A 12,318-nucleotide genomic window follows, 5' to 3' on the forward strand; every position below is an offset into this window, starting at 1 on the left:
TACTTATTTGCAAAAGAATGAACAAGAACCTTCATAAAAGCATTAAAAGCCTAATGTAGAAACCATCCAAATGTCTAATAACTGCAGAATGGATTAATAAACTGTGATATGTTCATAGAAGTAAATAATATACCACAACAAGAACTACTACTATATGCAACAACACAAATGAATCCCCAAAATACAATGTTAAGCAAAAGTACGCAGACTCAAGAGTACAGATATCACTCCATTTCTATAAAGAGGCAAAACTCATCAATGGTGACAGAAGGGAGGATAGCCAATACCTGTGGAGAGAAAGGATAGTGACTAGAAAAGAGCATAAGAAGGGGCTGTAGGGTGTTGGTAATGTCCTATTTTTATCTAGGTGGTAGATACACGAGTGTGTTTACTTTGTGAAAATTCATCAAGCTATACACTTAGGATTTGTATGCTTTTCTGTATTTAGCTTATATCTTACTAAAGAATTTGCTTAAAAATAGAAAGAATCCAACCCTGATTTATCGCATCTGATGCTTCAAGAGACTATTCTAAACAGCCCAAACTCACAAGGATGCTAAAATGCAAGTTGTGTATATATTGACAACGGATTTTTTACCAAGGAACAAAGGCAATGCAGTGGATAAAGGATAGCCTTTTCAATAAATGGTGCTGAACAATGAGATATCCATAGGCAAAATAAATGAACTTGGATCCATACCTCACACCATATACCAAAAATAACTCGAAATGGATTTTAGACCTAACAGTAAAACCTAAAACTATATTTGATAGAAAAACACTTGTATTCAAAATATATAAAGAACTCTCAAAACTTAACAATAAGAAAAAAAAAACAGGCAAAAGTTTCAAAAAGACATTTTATCAGAGAAGATATACAGATGGCTCATAAGCACATGAAAAGACGCTCAACATCATAAGTCATCAGGGAAATGCAAATTAAAACCACAATGAGATACCACACTACATGCCTATTAGAATGGCAGACAAGACTGACCATACCAAGTGTAAGCAAAGATGTAGAGAAATGGGAACTCTCGGACACTGCTGGTGGGAATGTAAAATGGTATAATGTATAAACACTTTGGGTAACAGTTTGGAAGTTTCTTAAAGAGTTAAACATAAGTGATCCACTCATTCTACTCTTATGTATTTGCCCATAAAAAGGAAAGCACATGTCCATAACAAAGACTGACATACAAATGTTCATAGCAGCTTTATTTGTAATAGCCCAAAACTAGAAACAACTCACATATACATCAACATGTGACTGGATCAACAATTTGTAGTATATCCATAGAACAGAACCTTACTCAGCAACACAAAGGAACAAACTGTTGACACACACAACATGGATGAATTTCAAAAGAATTATGTTAAGTGACAGAAGCTAGACAAAATTGGTGTACAAATTGTCTGATTCCATTTATATAAACTCTAGAAAATGCAAACTAATCTATAGTGATAGAAAGCAAATCAGTGGTTGTTTGGGGAGAGAAAGTCACAGAGGGGTGGGAAGGAGGGATAACAAAGGTGCATGAGAAAACTTTTGAAGGTAATGGGTATGTTCACTATCTTGACGCTGACTGAAAGTTTCATGGAGGTACACCTTATGGTGGAGGCCATAACTTATCAAAGCGTACCATTTATTTTATTTTATATTTTTTCATTTATATATTTTTATTTGGAAATGTTTATATCAGTACAGTGAAACTAAATTTTAGAGACACGGGATGTCATTAGTTTGGATATCATTAGTTTATTATAAAAGAGAGACATGGAAATTATTTACATGATGAAAAATTTCAGTACTTCAGTGGAATGGGCAGCTTCACGTGATGCCATTTCAATAGTAATTCATTTCAGTCTACATATTTTCCAAGAATGTCACCATCTCTAAATAAGAAATAATCCTTGTCGTCTAGAGCTACTTTGGTGCCTCCCAACTCTAGGAGAAGAACTTTATCTCCCACTTTCACACTAACTGGTTGAATCTCTCCACTCTTTCCTTTAGAGCCCGATCCAACAGCTACTACTGTTGCTTGCAATACTTTTCCTTGAGATTTTTCTGGAAGCATAATGCCTCCTTTGGTTACAGTTTTGGCTGCACTCCTTTCAACCAAAACTCGGTCAAAGAGGGGAAGAGACTTTCTAAATGCCTGTCCTGCCATGACTCCGGCCGCCGCAGCCCACGCTCCGCTCTAGCGCCGCCGTTGCAAGCAGAGACCCGCAGTCCCACCCTCGAGACACGTGAATTTGGGACAAGGCACCCTGCGCGCAGGCGCGCTCGCCCCTCCCCGCGCGAGGGGGCGGCGAGGCAGCGGGCGCCGCGATTCGCCAGGAGGGCCCTGCGCAGACCCTGACGCGAGGACCCCAAAGCGTACCATTTAAATAAATGCAGTTTGTTTTGTCAAGTATGTTTCAATAAAGCTTTTCTAAAAAAAATACAGGTTGTATATAAATATTATAAACCAGAGTTTCTATAATTAGCTCAAAATCAACTCCATTCATTCACACAACAAATAGTTATCTAGCACCTACTATACGCCAAGCACTCTGCCAGGTTCCAGGGTTACAATGGTAAGCAAACTGACATGGCTCCTGACCTCATGGAGAACACAGTCTGCTAGGGGAAGCAGAGATCAATAAAAGATGCACACAGACACATGGATAATAAAAACTTCACAGACAAGTGCTGTGAAGGAGACAAACACAGTGAGATGACACAAAATAACAGGGAAACCAAATCTGATCTAACGGAAAGGTCAGCATGGCTCCCTCAAGGAAGTGAAATTTAAGCGATACCTAATGGAAGAGGAGGATCACAAGTTGAAGATGTAACTTTCCTCAGAAGAGACACTAACACAAGCAAAGGCTCTGAGGCAGAAGAAAGCATGACCCTTTGAAGGAATGGAAAGAAAGTCAAAAGGGCTAAGGGTCAAAACAGTGTAGACAACACTATTGGTCACCTCTCCAGTAACTATTCCATCTTCTCTTCCTCACTCCTAACAGAATCACACTTGGGTTCCAGCAGCCACCCTCCTCCACACATAGTCATGTGCTTTAGAGGAAGACGACTCCATTCTTGATTTTAGGAAGTGGATACGTTGAGACTTAAGTCAGTCATGGCCACCTCTTTTCTCCCTGCCAGTGATCAGTTAAAGAATGGCATGAGTGAAAGCAGGAAAAGAAGTTATTGCATGCTCTAAACAAGAGATGGTAGTTTGGACCAGGGAGTTGTCAATGGAGATAGAGATTTGCACGGAGAAATAAGGTAGAGCAACGTGTACAGGATGTCTCCTAGGTTTCTGGCTTAGGCAAATAACGACCAATCTTTCCCATATAGTCAAAGCCAGAGAAATATTTTTTAAAAATTAAGAGTCTTATGTTATTCTTAATATATTTCACTTAAATAAATCTAATTAGAACTATTCAAGGATCATACCTAAAACATATCTCATCCTCAAGCATACTTGAGGATGCTGGCTTCAGAAGTTCATGCAAACTTATCAAGAATGAATGAGGCTAACTAGATTTTGTCTTACAATACAAATCAATGTTTTCTAAAATCCTAACTTATAATTAACAATCCTGCCTACAAATAACATCAATTTCTGAATATCATTTATTTTGCCTTGCCTGCTTCAAAAAATGATTTAAGCTAGCAAAATGTCCAAATCAATTAAAAGCCAAGCCAAGAATAAAGTAGTCCAAGGATTTGTGACCACTCTTGTGTTATCTAAAAATAATTCCAGAGAAATTAGATGGAGGTACCTAATGAATTATGCTCATCAAATTTATCAAATTAGGTCTCATAACAACAGTAATGAAGGTTCCTATTACACATACCAACAGACCCAGGCAAAAATATAACCTACCTTGACAAGTTGGTGAACTGCCATTTCTTTCAGAAGGTGGTGTACTTGGACTGTTGAAATGACGTGAAGCTCCTCGGTCCTCGCCATCGTTTGTAACACTCTTTGAGTGGCACGTACAACGACGTGACAATGGCACTTCAGCTTTTTCGCTTAAGCTTTCATCCACTGGCTTCCCTCAAAGTGAAAGAACCTCTATTCATAATATTTCTAATTAAACAAACATTAATCATCCTCTGCAGCTAGAGTGAGCAACCACTCGAATTTGCCCAGGATTGGGAGGTCCCCCAGGCTGTAAGATTTTCAGGGCTAAACCTGGGAAAGTACCTGGCAAATCTGGACAAGTTGGTCACCCTATCTGTAGCATCAAATTAGGACAGGAGAGAAACACTTATGCTGTCAGAGACATTTATAGAGAAATGATCATCAATTTACATAACTTACAAAAAGATAATAGTCAAAGATTAATAATGTAATAAAGGCACAACCACTTGAGTATTCGTTTATATTGAGATTCATTAAAATATCAAGCAGAGAGGATTAAAAGAAAGACCAAAAGTATATTCTTAGTTACTGCTATTTCCTTAAATGAATCATTCTGGATAAAAAGTACTTTATTATATTTTTTTCAAGTCCCAATAATCAAGCTGAATATATCAACCAAATACTTACCACGAAGAAGAGACTGTTGCCACGCTAAAGCAGCACAAAGTAAGACTAAGCTTTTCCCACTTCCTGTAGGGCTCTCCAACAAACAATGGGGCTTACTTTTTAATCCTCAGACAATCTATTGACACAAAAACAATAAAAAAAAAATCAGTAAACAATTTACTTCATTAGGGTCTGTCTGCATCACAAGTACAAACACAACAAGCAGTAAAGTTGTACTTGAGGGAACATAGCCATAGCAGAAGGGAGAATTAGTATTTCGTTCAATCTAGACCTTATTCCTTTATCTTTCTCCCTAAAATTATGTTGGACTTAAAAGCATATAGGCATAAAGAAATGAACAAAGCAATTTGTGCCTTAAGGATGCAAGCACCATCATTTCTGTAAAACTAGAGTACACTAATACCTTTGAAGACAACTTAATGGAGGATACTGCTAGAGAGTGTAAATCACTACAACCACTTTGGACAGAAATTAACAATTTCTAGCAAAGTTGAAGATACCCAACACCAGGAAGTCCAGTCCTATGTATATATCCAAAACCTTTCCCACAGGAATATAAGGAAACATGCATAAGAAAGTTCATAGCAGCATTGTTTAGAATTGCAAAAGAATGTAAACAACTTAAATGTCTGTCAGAAGGAAACTGGATAAAAAAATTCTGGTACATTCATACAATGGAATACTATACAGCAATTAAAATAGATTAACAATCAATAAGGCTACTTCTTAAAAATAATGTTAAGCAACTAAAAAAACATCTGAACAAATATAGGTACAGTATCATATCATTGTACAAAGTTTAAAAACAGGTAGAGTAATGCTCTATATTGTTTACAGATACATACATATGTAACAAAAGTATAACAACACGTCTAGGAAAGAAAAAGAATAAATTCAGCATACTAGTAATGTTACTTGCAAACAAGGTATAAAGCAAATATGGCAAAATATTAAGATGGAACAACTCTGGAAAGTTGGCTTACTCATTTGTCTATTAATTTTCTATATGATTGAAACATCTCAAAAAATATGGTGAGAAATATAGTATTCTGTGTAAAAGACAGTAAATACTTTGTAGAAAGTAGTAATTCCGTAAAGTAAATAGAAGTTCCAAATGAGCTGAGAATAGTTTTCAGAATATTCTCCTTTGCCTCCTAACCATATACAGTTTATAGCGATCAGGATCATTTTTCGAAAGCTTACATGTTCTTCCATAAACCCAGCAAATATTTTCAATCCATTTACTATCTGAGAAAATGAATGTAGTCACAGATTCAGTATATGTTATGAATTATCAGCATCTTTATCTTAATAAAGACTTAACTGCTGAAAAATCCTTGCAGAATTCATTTTAGCAAGCTATGATGGACAAGCTTTACAAGGAAAGTTCATCTTCACCCCACCAACTGTACATTCAGACCATATTGAAGAGTCATGCTTTCTTGTTTACTTAGATTCCTAACTGCAGCAGAAACGAAAATCAAGACTGAAACAATGCCAGTCAAAGAAAACCAGATACCCAACTAGACTAGGACAGAAGTCTAGAAATAAAAAGGGGATTCCTAACTGTATAAACAAAACAAATGCAAGTAAAAGAATTTCCTAGTCTTAACCATCACAGTGGTTGAGAACATGTCTCGGAATCTGACAAATCCGGATTTGTATCCCTACTCTGCCAAAACTGTGGACCAGGAGGTAGAAGTACGAGTTCTAGATCAGGTTCCCACAACTCAGCTGTGTTTCCTTGATCATGTCTTCACTTCTCTAGACTAAGATCCTTATCTGTAATAATCCCTAATTGAAAAACTGTTGTAAGGGAGAAAATGCCTTGGCACACAGTAGGTGCTTGATATTTCTGATTTAAAGGTCAGAAGGGTATAATGAAAAGAAGATGGGCTTTGGAGTAAAGCAAGCCTAAGTGTGAGTCCCACTGTGTGAATCACTGAACCTCAGTCTGTTTCTTCATCTGTGCAATGGAGATAAGATTATCTACCTGATAGAGTTTTGACGAAAATTAGCCAGGCATTGAGATAAGAAGTAAGTAAGGTAATGGATAGAACGTGCCTAAACTCCAGTACTTGACACAGAGGAGGTGATCTACTTTAATCCCCACCTCTTCTAAACCACCTATGCTTAGTCTAGGATCCAGAGACGGAAGTCAGAGACTGTGCTCTCTTGCTATTGCGTGCAGAAGTCTTGGTACATGACTGCGTTTCTCTGAAGAGAATGTCCGTGGATTTCTCATTCCCAGAACTATATCCTAATAAAATAACTGAAAATAGAGGGGAGACTGATATGCACTGTTATCAACTGAGGACTTCCTTGCAATAGTGAAAAAAAATGGCAAAGTCGACCTGGGGATGGAGGGATGGCTAAAAGAGCAACTCAACAGCTTATGAAGCCAATTATACCCTGACCCCTAGCCTATGTGTTCCCAAACAAGCTAAGAACCACTATTCTGAGGTATTTCCCAGTTCTAATATTCTGTGTTTCTATCTGTGCGACTCTTGAGAAGAGATTTGGTCTGGATTTGGGGGTGCGGGACTTATGGCTGCAGAGCCATCTCCTCTCCTTCATCCAAGGGCCCTGGCTGGGAGGGAGTGAAGGTGCAGAGAGACTGCTGGGCTCGGGCGGGTGGGGGCCCATGGGGCAGGGTGGGCAGAGGTCCAATCTCCATGCCCACCCATTCCCCACAGCCCTGAGCACCCCTTTCCCTCCTCACCTGATCTGCTGTGCACACAGCGGCCCCAGACGCTGCAAACAGGGAGAATCCACCCCTAATTACTTGCTGTCCATCATGTTACCAGTCCCTGGTGACCCGTCACTTCCCAGGTGGCCTCCAGCAATGTAAAGAGTGGAGGGACCTGTGATGGCCGATTCTGTGACCAGGAGGAGCCTCCCTCCGTCGTCGGTCACTTCACCTGGCAGGAACCGGAGTCTCTTCTCCCCAAACGCACGCACCTGTTTCTCTGCGTTGGAACCCGGAGCGTCCCAGGATTGCTGACTGTCACCCAAGAGGAGCCGATGGCCTGGCTCCCAGGCCTGGCAGGCGCGAGGGGCCTGGCTGGGACAGGGCCCAGGAATCTGGGGGAGATTCTTGCGAGCTGGAGAGCAAAGTGTGCTCAGGGGCCTGGGAGCTTCTAGTCAAGCTCTGGAAAAGTCCTCCAGGCCCCAGGGCGGAGGTAGAGCCAACCCCCAGAACGGGTGGGCGTTCCAATGGCAGCCGGGTCACAGAGCTTCACTCAAGGGACGTCTCCGAGGGCGTCCCTCATCCAAACTGGGGGCTCAGTGAGGTGGGGGCTTGTTCCCAGTCTAGGCCTAGTGCCTCTGGGAGGCAGGAAAGGAGGGAGGAGGGACGTGGGAGGAGGGAGAGGGAAGAAAGCACTTCCCTGGGTCTTTATGAGGCACCAGGCCACCAGGCTCCACCACCTTCTGGTTCACAGTGGTGCCTGAGGTGTAGGACCACCCTTCCTGGTCTGACAGTTACTCAGGAAGCCTTGGGTTCTCTGGGAAGACAACTGGCCTGGGAATGAGACCATCTGGGGTGGAGTTCAAGCTCAGTCATCACCATCCCTGTGGCCCCTTGACCTTCAGGTGAAGCCCCAGGTGAGCTCCAGGTGAGCCCTGCACAGGGTCCCCACCTGCAACTGTCTGTCCTCTGCACACCCCACGCTCTGCCCAGGGTGACGTGGGCAGAGGAGGGCCTGCCAACTCTGGCCAGGGAGGAGGCCTGCCCCCGAGTCTCAAGGTTACCATGGAAACAAACAGAAAGGGGACAGGGCTGAGCTCCTCCTCCCTGGCAGCTTGGAGACCACCACGAAGGCAGTGGCCTGTGTGTGCCGACATGTCCACTGGCAAAGGGCAGAGGGCTGCCACTTGTCACCCAGAGGGACAGGGCCCTGGGCTCCCACGACTGTCGAGCATGTTCTGGACGCTTCAGTGCTGCTGATGGGGAGAGCTTCTGGGGGGAGGTGTCAGACCGTGGACGTGTTAAAGGTCAGGGGTGTGAAATTACTGCACACGGATAAACCCTGGACACAGTTGCCGAGAAGGCTCTTTAGGTTGGCAAATGTGCTTTGAGGTCATGAGTCAGGGTTTTATAGGCCATTTCTTAGCTGGGCCCCAGGAGGGCTGACGGCTTTGCAGAAAGGCGGCGTCATGTTTAATGAACGACAGATGCTATCATCACCCTCCGCACTGTCGTTCTGGTGACAGGACTGTGGCAGCCCCTGTGGACGTGGCCCCGGGTGGTACCTACAGGCAGAGCCTGGGGTCTGGCCTGGAGTGAGGATCCCTGGACAGTGCTCATGAAGTTTGTACCTCCCTCTGATGTTCCTGCTGTCAAGTCACCGCAGCGAGAGCATCCCTGGGGCCCCTGGTGTCCAGTGTGGCCCTGACGCAGGCCGGCCTTGCAGGATTGGCGGTTCTCCAACGGGACCTGGAAGGACATCTGTCCCAGGCCCTGGTCCTCCCTCCTCCCTCCTGTCTCCACAGGCATCTGCAGGAACATCCTTGTCCAAATCCCATTCTCCTCGTCCATTCTTATCTTTTGTGTTTTCTCAGCCCCATAATCTGGGCCTGACATTTAGGGGCGAAGGCTGTACGTTCTGCTCTCTGCGGCTCACGCTGATCACGGCTCAGATCTGCCCCAGTCCTGCTTCGTTGCAACAGAATTATTTTTAATAAACAGATTTATTTCTCAATCTGGGAGAAATCACTGCATTTGGCCAAAACAGACATGATTTATGTTTTTAAGATCAGCTCTGCTCTGCTCAGAAAATGTTTAAAGGAAAGATGGGCAGAGACATCTGGGCTCTTAGGGTGAGACTCCAGGGAGAAGGCGGGGATGAGAGCCAACCCAGGACCAGAGGGTGGTTTCTGAGCGGGTCACAGGGCGATGAGTCAAGGAGCAGAGATGCGATGAGTCAAAGCCACAGCTTGAAACTCTAGCCAGGCATCAGCTGCTGTGGTGCTGCTGGAGCCCGGCCCAAGGGGAGCAGGGGTCGGGGGTCAGGGGTGCAGAGGGGTCAGGGGTGCAGAGGGGTCAGGGGTGAGGGGGCAGAGGGGCAGGGGGTGGGGCTGCGTCTGTCTGTCAGGTGTGAGTCCGTGTCCTGTACGGAACCCAGTGCCCAGGGCACCAGCAGGCCTGGCTTCTTCCCTGAGTCCTGGCCAGCAGGTGTGGGCAGGTGAATGAAGCTATGGGGACACTCCTGGCCTCTTCCTCTGGGTGGGAGAAGCACAGAGGAGTCTGTTCAGGCCAGGAGAGAGCTGCTTCAGCATTCTGGTTAGTTCCGTTTTTTTCCAGCACCCCGTGAGTCACACAGTCAGCAAGGCATGGACCGCCTCTGACATCCTGCTCTGAGCCTCCCAGACCACCCCCCTAACAGCCTGGTGACATCTCCCGGCCCCTCTGAACAGGGCCTGCTCCAGGCCGCTGCCCCGCAGACAGGTGTCACCGTGGCCCTCGTGGGTGCTGTCCAGAGTGGTCTGTATTTTCTCAGTAGAGCCAGGGAAGGGGCCCTGGACAGGCTGTGGGGACCCCAAGTCCTCTGTAGAAAGTGACTTGGCCAAGCCCTCAGGGGACCCGAGAAGGCCCCAGCTTCTGCCTCAGAGATGGGGCGCTGTTCTCCTTGACACCTCCTGGAACAGGCAGTTTCTCCTCTCCTGGTGTCCTCTTCTCTCTCCTTGTCTCAGCTCACGCCTTCCAGCTGCAGGGGTGTGACAGAGACCTGGACACAGGCCAGGGCTGGGCTGGCGTTCCCTCGGGAACACTTCTGGTGAAAGGGAGCTGTGAGTGTGCGTGCGTGTGTGTGTGTGTGCATGTGCGCACACGTATGTCACTTATAAGCATGCCTAAGCCAGCAGTGGCACACAACACACACACGTGCTCATTCTGAGGGTGGGCCCAGTCCCCCTCACGATGCCCAGCGTTTCCCACCGCCTTGACTGTGTCCGCCAGCTTCAGACAAGTGCAGTCAACCGTCAAGAAGAAGAGAGCGCTTGGGTCCCATAGCTGCTCCTGAGGGGACCAGGATGCAGACAGTTGGAGCAGAGGCTCCGCACGCATGTTCCAGGAGCGCCCGAGTGTGGCCAGCCTGGCTGCTCCCCACTCAGGAGCCACACGGCCGGACCAAGTTCTTGAGCGGCTCCAGTCACAGCGTCGCGTCTGTATGGGGGGCAAGCACCCCCACGAAGCTCGTGTCCTGGCCCTGAGTCCCGGCTGTGGCGTGGCCGGCAGAGCCAGCAGCATCCCCCTCATTTCCTCCCACCGCGTCACCCTGTCAGCTCACCAGGACCATCCGACACCCCCATGGGGTCTACAGGTCACTTCTGGGAGGTGGTCAGAAGGGGAGGTGGTGCAGGTGAAGCACGGCAGGAGCGTGTGCTCGATGCACGGTGGCTGCTGTTACAAGATTTACTGTCTTAACAACAGTGTGTCCGGGTTCTGGGGCCCTGCCGCCCCATCCACAGGAAATGAGTGTGCAGGGGAGAGCTCCAGCCCTTAGACCATCACCTGAACACTGAGCCTCCAGGACCGACCTGCACCCGCATTCCTGTCCTGGCAATGCCCCTGGCTGGGCTCCCCGTCAGTTCCCTGCTCACCCCGCCCTCCCATGCTGGAGCTCTCCACCTCCTCTCAGCTCCAAACCCGGGACCACAGCCCTTCCCCCTGCACTTGGTGGGGAAATACTGCCGCCGGGATCCTTCTGGCTCGCGTCTGCCCCTCTCTGGAGACGCACTGGGCGTGCCAGGGGCGGAGGCTGGATGGGAGCTTGTTAATGCTGAGTGAAACGCAGTCGGATCACAACGCTCCTAGCACAACACTCCTGGGTGCCCCAGCTCCTGCTGCCTGCAGAGTGAGGACCACCCTCCTTCCGTGGCACAAGGGGGCCCCCCAACTTCCCTCAGGTGTAACCTCCTCTGTCCTGACCCTCACCCATCTGCCTCTCACCTGGCGTCTGTTAGCATGACTATCTCTGCTGAGCTGTGAGGCAGAGACCAGACTGCTCAGTGGTGTGTCCTTGGATCCTGGGCCCACTCTGACCAGTGGGCATGTGTCAGGCTGACACTGAATGACTGGTGGGCATGGTGTCAGGCTGACACTGAACGACTGGCGGGTTGGTGGGGATGAGGGGGGAGAAAAGGAGGTTGGCTTTATTTTTCCCTAAGGACATAGAAAGAAGGAGGGGAGGTGGCTTCTGGGCAGGAGCAGACAGCTGTGCTGAGACAGGGACTCTGAAAACAGAATAGGCTCCAGCTGTCCTCTCCTCCTCCCTCGTGGGGTAGCCGGCCCCAACCCTCGTCTAGTGCACCCGTGGCTATTCAGGGGTTCCGTTCACTACGCTGCACTCATGTCCTCTGGAAGATGGTAATCTATTCAAGTCCCCTGCAGTGAAGCTATCTCGACCTTTGAAACAGATGAAAAGTACACTTTTTCCAAATGTGACTCAAAGGATGTGAGGTTCGTGCACAAGGCAGTTCTAAAAGTGGACGGGTAATTACTGGTTCTGCTTCCTGTAATGATTTTGTAAGATCACGCCACACTGCCTCCCCCACAGAGAACAACTAGAAAATCTGTACATAACGCAACCAGGAGCCGCTTGACGGCACTGGGGAGTGAACAGCAGCAGACAGATTCCGGGGCAGTAGTTTGAAGTGAATTCCTGTGGCTTCCAGTCTGGGGCCATGTGCAGTCAGAGCAGGGCATGGGAGGCAGTGGCTCTGGGAAAACCACAGTCTTCACAGCCCAAGAACAAGAAAAATGAAACTG

The sequence above is a fragment of the Diceros bicornis genome (genome assembly GCF_020826845.1).
Source record: "Diceros bicornis minor isolate mBicDic1 chromosome 20 unlocalized genomic scaffold, mDicBic1.mat.cur SUPER_20_unloc_2, whole genome shotgun sequence".
NCBI lineage: Eukaryota > Metazoa > Chordata > Mammalia > Perissodactyla > Rhinocerotidae > Diceros > Diceros bicornis.